This window comes from Bidens hawaiensis, unplaced genomic scaffold, assembly GCF_021521415.1.
Source record: "Bidens hawaiensis isolate Kalapana, Puna unplaced genomic scaffold, B.hawaiensis_p1.1 tig00009917_1, whole genome shotgun sequence".
NCBI lineage: Eukaryota > Viridiplantae > Streptophyta > Magnoliopsida > Asterales > Asteraceae > Bidens > Bidens hawaiensis.
The window spans coordinates 653598-675196 of NW_027491746.1; the positions used below are offsets into that span (position 1 = coordinate 653598).

The 21599-nt window shown below is 35.5% G+C and overlaps 1 pseudogene; it reads left to right on the forward strand.

The window, feature by feature from the left end:
- Positions 1-18763: 18763 nt before the first annotated feature.
- LOC143533791 (secreted RxLR effector protein 161 pseudogene) lies at positions 18764-19231 on the forward strand (annotated as a pseudogene).
- Positions 19232-21599: the final 2368 nt, after the last annotated feature.

The following is a 21599-nucleotide window of genomic DNA, read 5'->3' on the forward strand; positions in this document are numbered from 1 at the left end:
TTCTTGACTTGTCTCCAAGCCACTCCCATGAGTCATGGCCCTCCGACTGGACAACAACAATCATAAGCTGAAAACATCACTCCCATTCGTCCCTTTCAACCCGCGTGGCCAGATTCCTTAACCATTCCCAAGCCCAACTAAAATTGCGACCAGATTTTCAAAATCGGTCACTAACGGTGCAACTTTTAAACTTCGCAAGCTTGAACAAATGAACTTTGTTTCTAATTACCAATAATAAATCTATCAAAATAATGATTATTTCATGTATATAATTTTTTTTTAAGGAATGGTCTTAAAGAATATGGAGAGCTAGAGATTAGAGAGTAGTTTGGTGAATAGTTTGGTGAAAACAAACTCTCACCCATAAATTTGTCTGAATCGTTGCACGTTGACAGATACGAAACCACTCATATTGACTGTCTGAACCGGATCCGTACCTTTTTCTGAACCGGTCAGTCCACTTTCTCTTAAGCCGTCCACTTTAATTCAAAGCTGTTGTTGGGTAACAGTATACATTTTAGTTTACTTTTGTTTTTTTTAATAAAACAATCATTGTGTTTTTTTGACGCATAATAATAATTAAAGTTGATTTAATTCCGTTTAACATGTTTTTCTGTACCATACTAATTTGAAAGAATTCCTAAAATAACTCATTTATAGTGAAAGACTCAGAATTTATCCTCTCAAATTTATTTATACAGATTTTTCCCTCTTTTAACGCATCGCTGACGATATATTCAGCGGCGAAGCTTGGACCAAGGCACTGAGGGGGCCGAGCTCAAAATGCATATAAAATTTCACAAACAAGGGGGCCGGGCTCAAATTTTCGGCCGAAAAAGGCTAAACTTACACTAGATAGAAAAAGTTTCGGCCGAAAACGGGTAAATTTACACTGCTGCGCAAAAAAACAGGAGGGTCCGGGGCCATCCCGGGCCTCAATGAAGCTTCGCCCATGGATATATTAGGTAGTCCCGCCGACAAGTTAGCTAACACATAGTCAACGATGTGTTACGCCTCCAAAACATAGTCAAAGATGTGTTAGCTAACTAAACACATAGTTAAAGATGTGTTTAACTTTTTGTTTATTTTTCTAATATTTTATTATCAAACTGAGTTTTACTTATATTTGGTTCTCTTTTATAGCATTTAATATATAAAGTTTTATATAATTTCGAATGTATCGTTGAGACGTGTTTTTTATCTACATGTTGACATAAAAAAATTTAAAACCATGTCGTGTCAAATTTTATTGACCATTTCGATATTAATTTCACACAACTCGGTTTTGAGTAAGTTTATGTAGGTCCGTAGATAAAAAAAACATGTATCAACTGTACATTCGAAATTATATAAAACTTTATATATTAAATGTTATAAAAGAAAACCAAATATAAGTAAAACTAGTTATGATAATTGATAATATAATATTAAAAAAACAAACAAAAGGCTAAACACATTTTTAGCCATGTGTTTGGATAGCTAACATATTTTTGACTATGTGTTTGTGGCCTAACACATCGTCAACTATGTATTTGGAGGCCTAACACATCGTTGACTATGTGTTAGCGAACTCGTTGGCGAGACAACCTAACACGTCGCCGACGATGCATTAGAAGAAGGACAAATGTGGAAAAACGATTTTATGAGGAAAAATTTAGAATGTCTCACCATTAAGGGGCTATTTTTAGAATTTTCCCTACTAATTTTTATGGCATTCTTTTAGAAAAAATACTCAAAATGTCCAACTTTCAGAGAGAGATTCCAAATATGTGACTCCAAAATTCAAATTCCTCCTATGTCCCTTTACTAACTCGTCTTCATCTCTACGTTAGAAAATTGAGACGACATGTTTATAACCCGCCGCCTCCGCTCCATATTAACTCATAACCCGTCGCCCCCCTCCATATTAACTCATCCCGTCGCCTCCCCACCATGTTAGCTCAAAACCCATCGCCTCCCCTCTGTGTTAGCTCAAAACCCATCGTTTCCCCACTGTGTTAGCTAAAAGTTTAATCTCATAAATCTTGTTATTTAAAAAAAACTTATCTAAGAAAGGTACACATAAAATAATTTGATGGTATGCATGAGTTTTCTAAATCATATTATTATCTACAAATCCAATATATAAGAACTTAAAAACCAATAAAATTTAAAATATTCAGATATTTTTTAATGAAGTTTTGAATTCATGTTTTTAGTAAAGATAAGGTAGAATTTCTTTTTTAGCTAACACAGGGGGGAGACGACGAGTTTTGATCTAACATAGAGGGGAGACTATGAGTTTTGAGCTAACATGGTGGTAAAGCGACGAGTTATGAGCTAATATGGAGGGGATGCGGCGAGTTAAGAAATGTGTCGTCTCGATTTTCTAACGTAGAGCCGAAGACGAGTTAATAAAGTGACAAATGAGGAATTTAAATTTTGGAGGGTCATATTTGGAATCTTTTTCTAGAAATGAGACATTTTAAAAATTTTCCGTTTTATTTTTTTACCATACTACTAATATCAATTGATTTTAAGTTCAATTGATTATGGGTAATATACCCATACCCTTTAATGTGATAGCAAAGATGGTTTAGTGTAAATATGGAGGTTTGAACCTTGGGGTTCAATCCCATTGAGTGAAGGGTGTAAAAATATAAAATTTGGGTGTTTATAAAAAATGGATTGAGGGGTACATTTAATTTAATAATAAAAACTTCAAATAAAATGGTCTCTGGGATATTTGTCCCGGTAAATATTGTAGCGGATTTAAATCCGGGTAATTGTAAGATTAAATGATATTTAGATTTAAAATATATTTGAAAATATGACGTGTCACAAATGATAATAAGATTGTCACATGACAAAAATGAAATTAAATACTCCCTCCGTCCCTCTACAAGTGTCATAGTTTGAAAAAAATAAAGTTTAAGAAAATTTGAATGATTGTACTTTTTGATTAACAAATACTATAATGCCCTTAAAATATATAAAAAGACAAAATTTAAGAAAGTTTGAATGATTGATTTGTGTGAGGGTAAACTTGGAAATTAGTTAATAAATTTTAAAAGTGAACATTTGTAATGGGACAAACTAAAAAGGAAATGTGGGCACTTCCAAAGGGACAGAGGGATTAGTACGTTTCAAAATCCAGGTTACGTACAAAAAATGAGAAGTGTGAGAAGGATTTGTGATCACATAAAAAACCATAACAAATTTCAAAAAAAATAATAAAAAACTAATAACTTAAAATATAAATAAAAAACAAAAAAAATTAAAAACTAAAATGTTTCCACCATCATTTCCGTTCAAAAAAAACTAAAAAAGAAATTGACAAAAAGACACAATGCCGAGATCAAAGACACAATAAAGAAAATGAACAAAAGACACAATTATAATTTAAAAAAAGACACAATAAATGGCAAAATAAAATACAATGCAATAAAAACAATGTTATGTAATATAATACAATATAATAAAAAAGGCACAATGTCAAGAAAAAAAGACATAACCAATGAAAAAAATAAACACAAAACACATTGATAAACAAAAAGTAACAATCATCTTTTCCACTCACCACCATGTCCTTTTTTATAACGAGAAAGACGACGGACATATTTTTTTGATTTCACTTTTTTTTTGTTTTTTTATTAAATTTTGAGTTATAATTTTTTATTAATTTTTTTGAGTGGTTTTTTGTGTGATATAAATCATTCTTATCTTTCTCATTTTTGTTCCTTTTATAAAATAACTTAACCTAAGTTAAATATTCATAGTATTAAATGACAATTAAGGTAAATTCTGGATTTTTCTAGCAATAAACCTTAATATTACATAAGTTTAGATAAATAAATCAAAATTACCACTAACTAAATATAATTTTATACTTAATGCATTTATGAGTATATGATTTTAGGGAAAAGTGATTATGGTGTTGTTAACTGCTAACCTTATATGAGAAACCAGTCAAAAGTCAAACTACGTAGTGTTGATTAGAATCTTTTAATTCAATTAAAATCACTTCAACATTAATATGAATGCTTCTAAAATTAGTGGTGTTCATCAGATCAGATAACATATTATTTGGTTTATTCGATTTGGGTTATTTGGATTTAAAAACTTTAGGACCCTATCCGAAAGCCGATTTGATCCGAATAAGCAATATGCCTATCTGATCCGAATCTATCCGAATTCAATTCAGATCGGATTCGAATAATATCCGAATAATCCGAAATTTTCCAAATAATCTGTATTAACCTAAAAAAATTTTCTAATTTTTTTTATTAATGACATTTAATAGTTTATAACCATAATAAATATACGACCCGGAAAATTCAAATTAGTTTTGAACACAAAAGTCCAAACTTCAAATAATAGTCTAATAGGTATATCAAACTGGAAAAAATACCACTAAAAACATGTTAATTATTCGGATTAAACGGATATTCGATTAATCCGAATTTTTTAAAATTCCATATCCGAATTAGTTATTCGGTTATTTGAATTGATCCGATCCGAATATCTGAATAAGAATTCGGATCAGTTTATTTCAGTTTCGGTTCAGATTTTAATTTTTTTCGTATTTCTTGAACATCCCACTTAAATTACTGCATGTTTTCTCCTTCATCCACCTTTTAGTTTGCAAGTGTAGCCTTCTCTCTCTCTCTCTCTGTTTTTAAACATAATGTTTCATTCATAATGATAATTTTTTTATTACAGTTGGTTTTAGCATGAAAATGAGCTTTTATAAAACTTTAGCCACATATCTTATAAAGTATTATAACCACTGTCTTGAATGTGAGTGTAACAATTGGGAAACTTGTTGTAAAACTGGAAGAAGCAAAAATCCCCATCCCGAATAACTATGATTTGTTTATTGCTATTGACGACTTTTGAGGGTGTATGAATTCAAAGCGGCAGCTGAATATCAATTTTTATAGCAATAACAATCGATTTTTTCTGATTAAAATATGACTTCATTGGCAATTATTTTGCATCTTATTAAACTAAGTTTTTACTAACACTTAAAAAGATCCAGGATCAAAGTGGCTAGAGATGAAAGAGGAACAACATTGGAGGGACGTGATTTCAAGAATATTTCATATATGAAAGTGATTTTAATTAAATTAAAGGATTTTAGTCAAAACTGACTAGTTTTACATATAAGATTAGATGACTAACAACACCGCATTCACTAACCACATTGTACTGTTGCCTTAGCTCATATAGCGTTTATAAATATATTTAACTGAATATTAAAACCAAAACGAGCTAGGGTGAGCAATTATCGAATCGTTAACCGAACTGAGCTAAAACCCACGAAATCGAACCAGAATTAACCGACAACTTAGTTAACTGAAAAGCGTTATCGATTATTTTTGTAACCTCGGCTAATTGAAATTAACAAAAACGAACCTTTCATATTTTCATATATATTTAACTTTTATACATTTATTTAATGTTTTATTCCACAACTTTATATATTTATACCATCGTTTCATGTCTTATATATTCAATTCACGTATTTATACATTCATTTCATATTTTTCTAAGTTCAAACTTTAGCTCAAGTTTAATATTTATTATTAATCAAACTAAACCGAAAATCAAAAAATTAATCGAATAAATCAATCCAATTAACTAAAAACCAATTGGTTAATTATTTTGAGTAAATTTACCAAACTAAAGCAATCCAAACCGTACACACACCCAACCAAAAACCCATTATAAGCTATCAATTAACTCAAAATAAATTCTAAGAAACGGCATTTAATACAATCGAGGCTAGACTATGAAACCATCCATATTGACTTTAGCTCTTAATATACGTAATTTTAAATCGACAACAAAATATATGTTCCAAAGAGTAATATAATATTCTTTTTATTTTTATTTCTGTAAAAGTATACCACGTGCACGTTTGCTTTGAAAAGTACACATGCGTGGTAAGTTATTTAATATACGACTTTAAACTGAACGGACCCCACCTGTCTTAATAATGACTTTTTCATGATTTCAATTCAAATATATTAGTGGGTAGGGGCGCTCTCCGGTAGTGGCTAGCGGGTTAAGTTTGCCTAGCGAATAAATTGGATTTGACGGAATAAAAGAGTATTCACTTTACTAGTGAGAATTAGGGGTTCAAATATCACCATCAACAATTTATATGAGAAATATGAATGATGACCCTGACTTGCCAGGCTTTGAGTCCTGATCTCACCCGGTTTTACCGGCTCCTCGCTGTCGTGCCGTTTGGTGGGCGTGAAGGTCGGGTTTTATCCGGGGAATCCCTCAATAGGTGAACCTCTAGGGGCTCCGTCCGTTCGAACTCGTGGTCGACTTGGGCTACCTTTAGCCAATGGGGGCCGCATACGGAGTACCCGACGTTACTTAGTTGGTTGTTCAAAAAAAAAAAAAGTTTGCCTAGCGAGTATACCGCTACCGTTCTCATGTATTCCTTCCGAGTTGAATCTTGACCACTAGTCTACTCTTTAACCGAAGAGAGAGAGAGAAAGATCTGTGTGGCTGCACGACTACAACGCTGCCTCCGTTACGTGTTCTGATGGGAAGTTGTCGAAATCCAGGGCCGTCTCTACTTCTTGAAGGCCTAAAGCGAACTAAAATGTTGGGGCCTTTCTCAAAAACCAAATATAAACCCTCTCATTTACCCGAGCTTAGGACCGGCAATAATAAACTAATAAGTTTATAGTTGGGGACGAGAGATCAATTAGTGGAAATGAGGTTTTTTTTCTTTTCAATCTGGTGGCCCAACAGCTCTATAAAACCAAATACAAGCCCAACTGCTCAATTATAAAAGCCCATATTATATTAAACCTGTTTTGGCGGGGGCCTTAACAATAAAGCCCTACCTTGTTTTAAATGGCCCACGGGCCGCTCCTGTCGAAATCTGATGTGGCCATCTGGTTCCGATGAGTGCCACCGTGGCGCTAAACCTGTGGACACATACCAAGTGTTTTAAAAACCGGTTCATACCGGCCAGTTGAACCGGTTAAACCGGATTTCACACAGTAGCCCGGTATTTTGAGTCTGATATTTTTGACCGGTTTATTAGAACATCGTACCGACGGTTTTTGTCTAAAATACCGGTTTTTACCGGCAAACCGATTTTAAGTATGAGAAATTTTTTATATTTGCGGCCCATATTTTTTCAAAATTACTTTTAACCCAACAAATAACATTCAAATGTATAAACTTTATGAATAATTTTTTAAAATTGAGTGCTTTTGCATTATTTTTTTAATAATTAAAGATTAACTTTTGGATTATTTTTTGTTATAGGAATCATTTAGTTTTGGGTTATTTTTAGATTGAAGTTACATTTATAGGCAATTATAAGGTAAAACTATTCAACTGGTTGAACCTCCCGGTATAACCCGGTTCAACCGGTTGTACCATTTTTAAGCCCAATCCGATACAAGTAAAATACCGGTTTTTAAAACACTGCACATCCCTAATTAATTCTATGTCATAAATAATTATAGTGTTACGTGTTATACGAAGTTTAAAAACTTAATGGCGCTAGATTTAATCAAAATGATGAGGATCATGATAATACTCATTTTCCGTATATACTACATATATGCCATATATATTTTACAGGGTATTCATAAATACTTCTAAATTTAAATCACTTAGACCATGTGTAGTCATAAAGCTCTACTATTAGGGATTATGCGTCACGTGGCGCCCGGTCAGAGTTATGGTTTTGTACAAAAACAGGCTGTGGTCATAACTCTCCACATCCAGGCATTATGCGCCACGTTGCGCCCAGTCACTTTTACCCTTTTTGTTTTTTTTTTAATTTTTAATAAGAATAATCAAATAACAATAATATTTTATTAAATAAATATTACAAGAAAATAAAAAAAAAAACTATTCTTCGTTGTTGTCGTCGTCGTCGTCTTCGCCCTCGTCGTCTTCGCCCTCTTCGTCGTCGTCCTCATCGTCGTTTTCATCGTCTTCTCCATTGTCGTCGTTGTCTTCATCATCGTCTTCGTTGTTGCCCTCGTTTTGATCATCGTTTTCACCAAGCAGAGGCCGATACATCCAAAGATGTTTGACCAAATCCTCCTTTAGTGCGTTATGTATCTCTCTTGACCGCACGGAATCCGAGTTTTCGAGTCGTTGCTCCATACTTGCCGGAGTCCGTGGTGGATCCGGGTCCGGTATGAAAGTTGGACATATTGCTCTTCCCTCGTCCTCGATGATCATGTTATGCATTATGATACACACATACATAGCACATCTCATTCTTTATAAAGACCACAGACGACAAGGATTTTTAACATAATGTCATCGTTGTTGAAGAACACCAAAACACCTCTCGATATCCTTTCTCGCAGACTCTTGCACTTTCTTAAAATATTGTCTTTTTTCATCAATCGGGTCTCTGAATGTTTTAACAATTATCGCGAACTCTGGATATATTCCATCACTCAGATAGTACCCATGATGGTAGAAGTTATCGTTAGCCCAAAACGAAGCGATGGGAACGGTTCCAGAAATGTAACTCTCCATCACAGGTGACTGCTCTAAGACGGTTATGTCACTGTTGGAACCGGGAACACCAAAGAATGCCGACCAAATCCAAAGGTCGTATGAAGCGATCGCTTGAAGGTTGACCGTTGGTCCCTTTTGGTCACCTCGTGTGAATTGACCTCGCCATGCAGTTGGACATTTAGCCCATTCCCAATGCATGCAATCTACACTTCCTATCATGCCGGGGAAACCATGCACCCTTGTATGTGCCTCGTAAAGACGTTGTAGATCGTTAACGTTGGGCTCTCTCAGATAATGTGGTCCATATAGTTTAAATATTCCTATATTTTACAAAACTTTTATAAAATAAATGATCATAGTAAACAAGTGATAAACTATTTAAAAAAAAAAAAAACAAAATGTACCGTAACAAAAATACTCCAAGGTGTCCCGAGTTGTTTTTCGGCCATCTTTAAATACTCGTCGTTGATGTCGGTCGTGTTTCCGTAGGCGAGCACGCGCACGGCTGACGTAACCTTCTGAATAGTCGTGAATCCTAGCGTCCCTCGAGCATCAGGCTTTTGCTTAAAGTAATCAAACTCACGCTCCAAATCATTGGTGATGCACATAAAAAAAATTTTAGACATCCGAAAACGACGCCTAAAGGTCTTCGGGTTCTTGTATCTCGGCGAGTCGCAGAAGTAATCCGCCATCAACCGGTTGTTGGCTTCGGCACGATCTCGTTCGATATATGCTCTTTTTGAAACGGGGGGTGGAGAGCTAATGGCACCCGTAACGGAACTCATATACTGTGTCGCGAGCATAATCGCACTCATAACCGTCTATTCCTCCTCCACGTCCTCGGCTTCTTGGTCGGGCCCGAAAAACTGTTTATATATAGATAGAGGATCCATATATAGTGAATTTTGTGTAAGGAATTTTTATAGAGTTGAAAGAGAATTTTTATAAATTTGATGAGGTTTGATTGGGGATGAAATGGTTTAATATATAGGAAATAATTTTTTTTTATTCTCCAACGGTCAAAAAGCAACGGTCTATTTTTGATTAATGTGCCATTCTCCGCGTTTTGGATACAACGCACAAAAAATAAAAATCAACATAACGCGGGGGGGGGGGGGGGAGGGGTGGTGTACCCCCGACCCCCGCGTTTTCACCAAAACGTTGGCCACAACGTGACCACTATGAACGGTCTTAAGAGGGAAATCTCATTGACAAAGTGAAACAGTATCAAACAAGAAATTGTACCACTTTAATGAATATGAGGTTTAAAAACCAAATTTCGCCATTTTTTTGGAATTTTTCTGGTGGTCGTATTGGTGGTGTTTAGTCACAAACTCCATATTTCTTGCACGCTAACACATTAATGCATATAAATTTAAAATATACTTGACAAAATCCGTGAATGTTCAGATTTTTAGGCAGCTTTTTGAGATTTTATTTTACTAAGTTTTTGTTTTTAGCAAAAACTTTGTTACTGGGACAAACAAAAATTGCCTTGTTTAATGACAAATCATCTAGCGACGGACCCACTATAGGTCAAATGATCATAGAAACATTTTCAGCATATAAGTTGTACAAAAAAAGCTTGATTAATCTCGTAGTCTTTAAAACTCTGATTTCAGTGACATCGGTAGATTAGGTGTGACTGACTCACTTATAGTATTTGTGTGGGTGTGTGTTTGCGACTCAGGTAGCAGAGACTGAAAACCTAAAATCTTTGCAATTAGCGCTTAAAATCAATTAAGGAAATAGGCTGTAATAATCTTCAACTATATATTCAGGAGGATTCAATGCTGATAAGAGGTGAATGTTTTGTGTTGAAGACTATTGATACACATTAAATTAGTGAAGATCATGCTAAATCACAAGGTTAGATGTGAACCCATAGACTTCCCAAATACTATGGTGATATGGTTAGGTTCAGTTGGTATGATACGCTAGCTCAGGGTGTTATGTCGGGTTGTCCTTGTCTTAGGTACACCAAGTCATATATACCCGCCTACCCGGATTTTCTAAGTTTTGATAGTTTTTCATGTATAAATATATAGGTTGATTATAAGTTTATTTGTACTTGTTATACTAATATAAGGTTTTGGTTTGTCTTAAGCAAAACACAAGCTCGAAGGATGGATGTTCGAAGGACAAGGAACATGGCATCTCTAAGTCATAACTTTTTTTGTAAATTAACCAATGATGCAGTTTTGTTTTTAAGACTTGAACAATGTTGATAACTAGGATAATGGTCACTTGCGTAACAATTTAAACGACAAGTTAAATTGTTATTTGTTCATACGAAAAGAAAACATAGCGGGACCTACTTTTACGCTTTATTTTAGTTTATGATATTTGAGTGTATTTAAAATTTAGGGTGTTACAAAGCATAATGTTGTTGGCTGAGGATTCATGTTTTACACGAGGAGTCCCTTAAAACAAATTACGGGCCTCCTAGTAGAATCCGCTTGTTTCCATTGTTTGCCAACCGAAGTGGTGTAAACTGCTGGGAATACTCGGTACCTAAAAAAAGGATTGCTGGAAATTTGTTTGGAGCGTTTGTATCTTTCAGTGTGTCTATTATAACCAAGGAACACATTTATAGTAAAACAGAAGTTGAAACAGCCCATCAGAATTAATGCAATAAACCTCTTTAAAGCACTTTATTTGATTTTAAAGATCTTGATTGAAACGACAGACATTCTATTTCAACTATTGCATTCAATGGAAGCCGTGCCACAGCTGCAAAGGTTGCATCAGTGGGAACTGCACATGCTATAAAGTGGCTGCGCGTCGGACTTGAGACACCAAACCACGTCTGAGTGTGCTGTGCTAGTCTGCGCATCCTGAGCTGCGACCGCATTGCACTAGTCGAGCATTCCTAGATTGTATTACTTGCATCAGTTGTACCTGCTGCCCCGGTGACGCAAAGTGCAAAATGTGTACTCAAAGTGTCATGCACGTTGCGTCATCGTTCTCGTCACACGTGCACGTGCGAGTTAGGGTACTTCATACCTTTTAGGGTCCTCACTTGTATCTTCTTCCTAAGATGATTGCTTTGTTGTTTTTAACCTAAGATCTACTTTTGTATCGATGGATTCATTTGCAAAACTTAAGAAACAATCAAATATGTATAGTTACTTAGGCTAAGGGTAATGGGGCTTGGTTGAGCCCCAAGTGATCCAATCAAAATCTGACACGTAGACGATGACATGGCAATGGATAAAGCCCCTCAACCAAGCCCCAGAGGGTGTAATGGTCCAGGTGATCAGGGGTTTGATCCAGTTTTTTATTTATTTAATTATTTTAAATAATACATTAAATAACAATATAAAACATTACATTAATAATAATATAAAACATTACATTGATACTAGTCTAATACAAGATTATCGGGTCTTCTATCCCACAAATGCTCGACCAACTCATGTCGAACGTTGCCGTGTAACTCACGGCTCTTGATGATATTTATGTTGTCGAGTCGTTGTTCATTGTTGATCGTCAATTCTTGTCTTGGAATATCACCTTGGTAATTTTGACAAATAGCTTGATCCTCGTCTTCTAGTATCATGTTATGTAGGATTATACACATAATGACGACTTCCGTTATCTTCTCCCTTGTCCAAAATCTTATTGGATTCGCCAACATTGCCCATCTTTTCTTTAGGACTCCAAACTCCCTTTCAATATCTTCCCTTGCCGATTCTTGTTTCTTCGTGAACATTGAGGTTATTATTAGACCCGACAACCCTAAAGAACGCATGCCAAAACCAAAGATCCTGTGACGCCACCGCCTCAAGGACAATAGTAGGGCCGGGGTGATCACCTCGATGGAATTGACCTCGCCAAGCAGTAGGACACATAGCCCAAGCAACATGCATACAATCAAGGCTACCAATCATCCCAGGGAAACCATGCTTTTCACCGTGCACCTCGTATATGCGTTGGATATCATACATTGTTGGTCTCGTAAGTATCTCCGCTTGTAATATGACCCCTAAATATAATTATTAAAATTATATAAGTTATGTAAATATTTAAAATATATATAAACAAACGTAAATAATAAAATTATATTAAAACTATATACCTCTACAAAAGTGGTTAAGCGCATCGCGTCCGGTCTTTTAGCCATTTGTAGATACTCGTCCAACATATGTCTGATCCAACACCAGACGCTAGTTGCCGAAGAGCGGAAGTAATTTTTTGAGTAGCCGTGAACCTGAGCTTACCTCTAGCGTCATCCCTTTGTTGAAAATACTCAAAGTGCTCCGGCAAGTCATTTGCTAGACGCATGAACAATCTCCTACTCATTCGAAAGCGGGTTCTAAAACTATCCTCACCATATGTGGGATTGGGACTAAAATAGTGACATATCAAAGTTTCGTTAGCGGTCTTTCGATCACGAATACGTGGTTGCCGGAATAATGGGGCTCGGGGGCTTTTTTGATCTCTCAAAAAGCTTACCGTCGTTTGAACCGTTTGACAAATGAGTTCGTCTTCTTTGGTAGAATTGGAAGACGAAGACGATGACGACGATGCCATTTATAAATATGAAGAGAAATAGAAGTTTTGGTAGAGGGAAAGTGTGGTTTGAGTTTTTATAGAAAGTGTGGATTTGTATTCATAGGTAAAAAAATTTATATATATATATATATATATATATATATATATATATATATATGACTGGCAACGGATACGTTGACCAGTCAACCCTCTCCAACGTCTCCAACGACTATATAACCCTGTGGTCCCAGCCACGGGGCTCAACCGCACCCGGCTCACTTGAGGGGTGTAGCGGTGTTCGCGTGCCACATCAACAGTTGCGCCCCCCGTTCACCTCCCATTACCCTAAGCCTTAGTTAGTACTAATATATTAATTGAGTACAAAGGATTGATGGCGAGAGTTCATTTAATTTGACCCGACTCACTCGACTTGAAAAAATTGTAACAGATTTGTTACACATTCGAATGCCAAAAGTTAGTGACAGTTGGAAAAGGATTATGACATATTTGATTAGATAAAACTAAGATAAGCTAAAAAAAATTACAAGAGTTGATATTATAAAGCGTAAATCTTATAACATTTTAAGCAAATCCTATATCATTTTATTCAAGTATGTCCACATGCAGAGATTCTGGGCCGTAACGATTGTTCGCCTCAAATATTATCAACGCGTTTTAAAATACAATGGTTGGGGATAAAGGAACTTCAAAATTATGTGTGCTCAAGTAAGGTAATATGGGGATATGTGACTTCATGGGAAGTCTTTTTTTTTTTAAGTGTAAACTCGTTAAGGAAAAAGTATAAGAATTATATGTTTGAATTTTCGATAATAATGCATTCGTTTCATATGATTTTAGCCACAAGCCAACCCTACTTGAATAGGTTCATGTTTTAACATGTTAAGTCAACCGTCCCACTTGACCCTATTTAAAAAGGTCCATGTTGTAAACTATAAATGATAAGATCCAAATTGTCAGTCAAATTGACCCCATCATGTTTGAATCTTGAATTCACGAAGACTCGTTCTAAAAACATAACGGACACTAGAAATTAGATAATTTGAATATTGTATGATTTTATGTATATACAAATTTTTCCGCATATTCCTGTTTTTCTAAATCACAAGAATATTAATTAAGGCTTAGGATCCTTACGCCATTTTAGATCTTCACATACCATTTTTTATGCATATAAAACTCGTATAGGGTTGTACGACCGTATAACACCTGAGTCGTGTCAGCCTGTGTCGGACTTTGTCGGTCAATGTTTTTAGTGTCTCGTATAGACCTATACGGGTCGTATAGACAATTTTTTGTACATAAATTTTTGATGACCATATATTTATGTGATTTATGACTTTAACATCATATATTTTGAAGCCATCATCCAGACTTGCACTATATATTTTTAGCAATTTAGACATTATCCTTTTCGACCATTTCATGTTTTGTTTTACTTATATAGAATTTTGTTTTATGATGAAATGTTGAATAATATAATAGAATAAATTTTCTATTAAAATTTAAATAACATGGCTAAGTAATCAATAATTGTATCCGAGAATTTTCATTTAAGATTATATTATGTTGCACCTTACAATACACAATAACTAATTAATGATTAAGCAAATAACAAAACATTCGGCCAACACAACATATTGATAAACAAATGGTCCATATGCATACAAAAAAGTGTTCTATACGGTCGTGTAGTGCTATACGACCCATATAGAGGTTTTATGGTATACCATTTGTTGGAAATATGGACCGGTTCGCTTAAGTCAACGTGACCGGCTGGGTTGTGACCATTGAGTTATTGTCACACCCCAACCTAAGGCGGAAATGCGGGGGGCGTGAACTGATTGTCACAGCTCACAAGATTACTATCATGCAACATTATAAGTTTCAATATCTATGTAATAATTTCAAATAAAACAATTACAGTTAAGTACATCAAGTATAACGAAATTACAACAATGATTAATTAAGTTTGTATCCTAAAAATCATCTCTACGTGATCTTCATCTTGCTAAACAACCAAGCTGATAACTTGCAAATGCGTATAAAATATATGTTTTGTCAACAACACATGTTGAGTGAGTAAAACACCAGTTTAAGACACAACAGTTATAGTATATATAATATATAAAGAACGCTGCAAGCTGTTCCTGTGAGATAAATAGTTAAACCATAGAACATACATAAAACAATCAAACATAAAGAAATGGCTAAACCGTTGCCATGCGAATGGGCATTGGTTACCAAAAATGAGGTGTCGGTGAAACCATTGTCAATGCTTCGGACGCCGGCCACTACGACGGTCGTATGATCATACTAGACTGAGAATATATTGGACCTCTCCGAATGCGGTTCAAATAAAGCAAGTAAACAAATAGAAAGTTAGGCATAAACTGATATACACACAAGGATTAAACAGTTGCGATTTTGAATACTAGATAATAGATAAATATGATACGATACGCATATGTCCCCAAAAAGATTTAAAATAAGTAAAAAGGGGAGTGATTACTCACCTGATCAGATGAACGGAACATAAGTGATGATGTGAGAGAGATGAACCCTTCGGGATATACCGTCAATGATTCCTAGTTAAATAATATTATTATAAATTTAATTAATAATGAGACAACGCGTATAATGAATTAAAGTGTCGAAGTGATTTGAGTTATGTTTGGGATTAAGATGTTTATTAATTGATCGATTAATCTCTACGCTCATTGTTATTAATAGTCTCATTAATTATAAATTCCCCAATAATTACCCATGATATAGTATTAAATACTTAAATAATTTAGATAATTAAGATATAAGATATGATTGAAATAACAAAATCTAAATAGATAAATGATTAAACAAATATTTTAATTAAATATAATTTAAGATAATAATAATAATAATAATGATGATGATGATATTTAAATAAATAAATTAAATAGTTATCATAATGTGTAGAAAGATATAAATATTTTGTCTTAAATCTTTTAAGGAAAATCTGTATAGTACGTTTAGTTTATATAAAATAAATATAAGTTTATAAAGACGTTCAATGACAAGAATCCCAAATGATGATGTCGGGTTTAAATAAGTTAAAGTCCATTATTAATATATATTTATAATTATTTGAGTAAATAAAATACTAATGTATAAATAAATAGATGATCATAATAATAATGTGTTATTAATTAAATATAATATGTAGTAGAATATAAATAAATATCTTGTTTAACTCTTTTATAGAAAATCTATTCAAATACGCTTAGTATATATATAATTAACGAGATTTATTGATAAGAACGTAAATTAAAAGTGTCGGTTAAAAAAGAAAATATGTATTAGATATTTATTATTAATCATACATAATCAAATCCTTAAAACCCTTAAAAATAAAAAAAACAAAACCGCGTCCAGGGGGCTTAAACCCGCGCCCCTGGCCGGTTCAGTGAGTTAACAGACACAATACAACCAGTTGAACTAGGTGATCAGATGATTAAAAGATGAAAACGATTCATTATATACAGCGACAAGTTCCTCCCTAAACTAATATAAACCCTAACAATTACAATCGCTTAATCCTTCAATCTCGTACATGGTTTCCCAATTAGTGTTAAGGTTATTGAAATACATGCTGAAACGACATAGAATCATAAATCAATTACCTATAAACGTGATGTATTGATGACGAACTACGAAACGGAACCCGACGGCCCAAACGTGAACGGAAAGGATACATGCAAGCTTCAACAATGAAATTAATCATGGGGGTTACGGTCGCGATGATGGTGTCATTATGTAGGACAATTTAATTAGATTATAAAGGTCGATAGCTTGTATAGTGAGTTTCAATTGGAGTCGACTAGGTTAAACGAGTAATACGAATCAATTGGATTATGTTAACTTAATTAAATTGTTGGCTTGGCCGATCATGGTATGTTTGACAAGATCTTTGATTCAATTTCCATGATTGCGCGTGAATTAAGGTCCAAGTTAAAGATATTGATAATACGGGTTTGCAAAAACGGGTTACGGGTATGGGTTTGGGTCTGGTAAACGGGTTAGATGATGTAAGAATAATAAAATTGCATTTTAAACCCTGTAGTTTGAGAGTGGAAACAAATAGGGATAATAGTTGTGGTTTGGGTTAAAATTGTATATGTTACAAAGTTAATTAGATATATTAACTATATATAATGAATACATAAAATAATATAAAAAAAATTTACTCGATAAACGCGATAATTAAATTGATAAAATTTTCCAAACATGAAATGGGTCAGGTTATTTAAAATGAAAAAGAACGAGTTGTTACAGTTATACTGTGGGTAACGAACATGAGCGCTTACGCTAGTTAACCGGTATTGACTAATGAACGAGATATGGACCTTTAAAATGATTGGGATTGAGATGGGCTCGGTGGCATAATTAACTAGTTATATTAACTAGTTAATAGGTCGTTAGGGAGGGAAGCAAGATACAAGCAACCTTAGCTGCACTTTTCTCTCTCTCTCTCTCTCTCTCTCTCCCTCCGGCTCCTCCTTGCTGCCGCCACCCAGCCACCGCCGGCCACCCAGCCAAGCTGCAACCCGGCCGCAGCCGTCGTTTGTTCCATCACCGCAGCTGGCCCATTTGTGCACCGCTATCGTTGGTTGTTTATCTCGTTCGGTCACCTAGCATCGTCCGTTATCCCTCGGTGTTTCAGCCGTTTAATTTATTAACCGAGGTAAACTTGAATAATGCCGTGAATATTATTTATTTACTTTGGTTATTTGACTCAGCTACTAATAGGATTTCAGGACTATCTTGATGCCATTGGTTTTTAGTAGGACTCGCGTACCAAATTCAAAATACCTATGACATCTAGATAGTCCCGAAGTCCTATTAGTAGCCGAGCCAAATGACAAACCTACTAACTACAAATCAGCTGTCTTAGATCTGGAATCTGAGAAATGGCAAGAAGCCATGAACGCCGAGATGCAATGTATGCACGACAATCAAGTCTGGAACTTGGTTAAGCTACCTCCCGAAGGTTGGGCGGCAGGGAGCAAGTAGATTTTCAAAAGAAAAACCGACATGCATGGAAATGTACAAACCTATAAAGCACGGCTAGTCGCGAAACTCAAACTCAGGGTATTAAATATGAACAAACCTTCTCGCCCGTTGCTATGACTAAGTAAATAAGGATATTACCTTCCATAGCTGCGTATTATGACTACGAGATATGGCAGATGGAGGTCGAAACCGCTTTTCTTAATGAACACATTTTCTAAATATGGTTCAGTCTGAAGGTTTTGTCGATCCCGAATATCCTAATAGGGTGTGTAAACTGAATAAGTCCATTTATGGACTCAAAGAAGCATCTTGCAACCGGAATATACATTTTGATGGAAAGTCAAAGAGTTTGGTTTAATAAAAAATGAAGATGAGCCTTGTGTTTACAAAAAGGCAAGTGGAAGCACTATATCATTCCTTATCTTGTATGTGGATTTTACTGATCATTGGAAACAAAATTCCTATGCTTAAGGAAGTTAAGCATTGGTTGAGATCTTGTTTTGCAATGAAAGATCTTGGTGAAGCTGCTTATATTCTAAGAATCAATATCTACAAAGATAGGTCTAAGTGGCTTCTAGGCTAAGTCAAAGTACATACATAGACAAAGTAATGGCACACTTCTCAATGGATAACTCCAAGAAAGGAGGTGTTTCGATTGCTAAAGGAACCGTGTTGAACAAATCGCAAATCTCTGGCAATGGACATTGAAACTTCTCACATGAAAGAAATTCCATATGCTTCAGCAATTGTATCTATCATGTACGCTATGTTATGCACTAGACCCGACGTCTCGTATGCTCTAAGCATGACTAGCCGTTTTCAGCAAAGTCCTGGCGTTGCCCATTGGACTACAGTAAAGAACATTCTAAGGTACTTGAAAAGGACCAAGGATATGTTCTTAGTGTTTGGAGGAGTGGAAGAAGAGCTCATTGTAATATGTTACGCTGATGCTAGCTTCAAGACTGACCGAGATGGTTCTCGCTCACAATCAGGATATGTATTCACTCTCAATGGAGGAGCTACTTACCAGAAAAGCTCCAAGCAGAGTGTGGTGGCAGATTCCCCCACTGAATCTGAATACAGAGTTGCATTAGATGCTTCTAAGGAGGCAACTTGGATGAAGAAGTTCATCACTGACCTCGATGCGGTTCCGAGTATTCATTAACTAATCGAGGTGTTCTGAGATAACACATGTGCTATTGCTCAGGCCAAAGAGCACGTATCTCATCACAGATCCAAACACATTCTACGGAAGTTCCACCTTATACGGGAAATATTGAAACGATGTGACATCATAATAAGCAAAGTAGACACAGATCAAAACCTAGCAGACCCGTTCACTAAGCCGATGACTCAAGACAAGCATGACCAACACATGAATGCTCTCGGTCTTAGATTAGCTAGTCATTTGTTTTGATTTAGTATTTGGATTTATGAACATTTAAAAAATTATACTTTTGAGTTCACTTTTGATTTAATGGTTAAATGCAAACGTTGAATATTATAACCGTGTTCCTTTTAATACATTTAACCCTTGAATATTTTATTCTAAATTATCCGTAGTCGGTCAGACTCGTGGGAACGATTCTGAACTAAGACTATTCTGACTTTGGACTCAAGGAGTTGACTTCAAAACTCACATGCCTCATTATGAATGACGTTGGATGTAACTCGCATCAAATCATCTTCATGGATCTTAGTCATAAGATGTATTTTATATTGGTATACTCATTTAGTATCCTTATACCTGAGATACATATTAGAACTCTCATTTACCAAAGGATATTCCTTGATCAGTTTCAACCGATGTCGCGTAACTGCCAGTCATAAAGGCATTGGTTGGGAATATTCTAAAGTTCAGTGGGAGTTGTGTGCAATCAAGATGAGATTCTGTACTCTTACATGATATGTAACAGTTAGACATCTCATTGATTCAAACAGGTAAAGTGTGAGGTCTCACCCAAACTTACTGTGTTTTTGACTGGACCACTTTGACTCGAGAACGAAAACGATAATGATTGAACACCATATGAGATTTAATAAGATCCATGTCTCATTGTTCAATTGGTGATTTATACAGAAAGGATAGATGACAATGATTACCACAAGTTCATTATCTTGTAATAGGGTATTACAAGATACTTTGGTTAATGAATTTTAAAATGTCATAATCTGTTGGGGGCAGTCATGTGTAGCTAGAGCACCCCTAGCTGTCAGCGTTGAGAAACTTAACCTGAATCCGTCCAACTGGGAGGCTGTTGGAAATATAGACCGGTTCGCTTAAGTCAACGTGACCGACCGGGTTGTGACCCTTGAGAGTTACACCGTGGGTAACGAATATGAGCCGCTTACCCTAGTTAAACGGTATTGACTAACAAACAAGATATGGACCTTTAAAAGGATTGGGCTTGAGATAGACTTGGTGGCCCGACACGATTAACTAGTTAATAGGTCATTAGGAAGGGAAGCAAGATACAAGCAACCCTAGCCACCTTTTGCTCTCTCTCTCTCTCCCCCTCTCTCCCTCTCTCCTCCTCCTTGCTGCTGCCACCCATCCACCGCCGGCTACCCAACAAAGCCGCAACCAGCTGCAAGCCAGTCGCGCCGCAGCACAGCCGAGCCGCAGCCAAGCAGCATCCACCGCCACCGCCTGTGCTATCACTGCTGCCGGTCCATTCGTGCACCGCCATCATTGGTCTTAATCTCTTTCGGTCGCGTAGCGTCCCTGTTATCCCTCGGTGTCTCAACCGGTTATTTTTTTAACCGAGGGAAACTTAAATAATGTCGTGAATATTATTTATTTACTTTGGTTGTTTGACTTGTGCTCGTATGGTTTGTAACTATGTTATGATACTCGATTTTATTCCGCTGTGTTTTTGTCAGCTGTTAATATGATTAATAATCATGACACAATTATTAAAACCGGGTTTAATCGTTAAACCGTTGACTGATCACCACTGGAACCCAACACCGGGAGCTATACGAGATATTAAATGCCTATCTGGCACGGGCTCGTATAGGTCTATTTGGTCATATAGGCTGCAAGAAATGTTTTTCTACTTTGTACACTTGTTAGTCATACGTAGCCTATACGACCCGTATAGTCCTATAAGAGAGATGTCCAGTCTCCCTAAGGGTGGTGTGTCACACCCCAGCCTACGGCGGAAATGCATGGGCATGAGCTGATTGTTCACAACTCGCAAGGTACTATCATGCAATAATTAAAATTATAATATCTATTAATTTAAATTTAATAAATCCAACAATTTTCATATACCAAGTACATAATCCATAATTAAGATAAGTAAACACAAAAAAAAAAAAATTTAAATTCTTGTTTTTTCTCTCTAGCATGCAATCCTAAGTTTTCTTCAAAACAAGCTTAAGAATCACATCACACGATGACCTTCATATGCGTTAAAAATACAAATAGGTTTTGTCAACACTAGGTTGAGTGAATAAAACACCAGATTTTGTGAATATATAATAATAAATAAAAGTGGAAATTGTGTCAAGTGAGATAAGCAATTTAA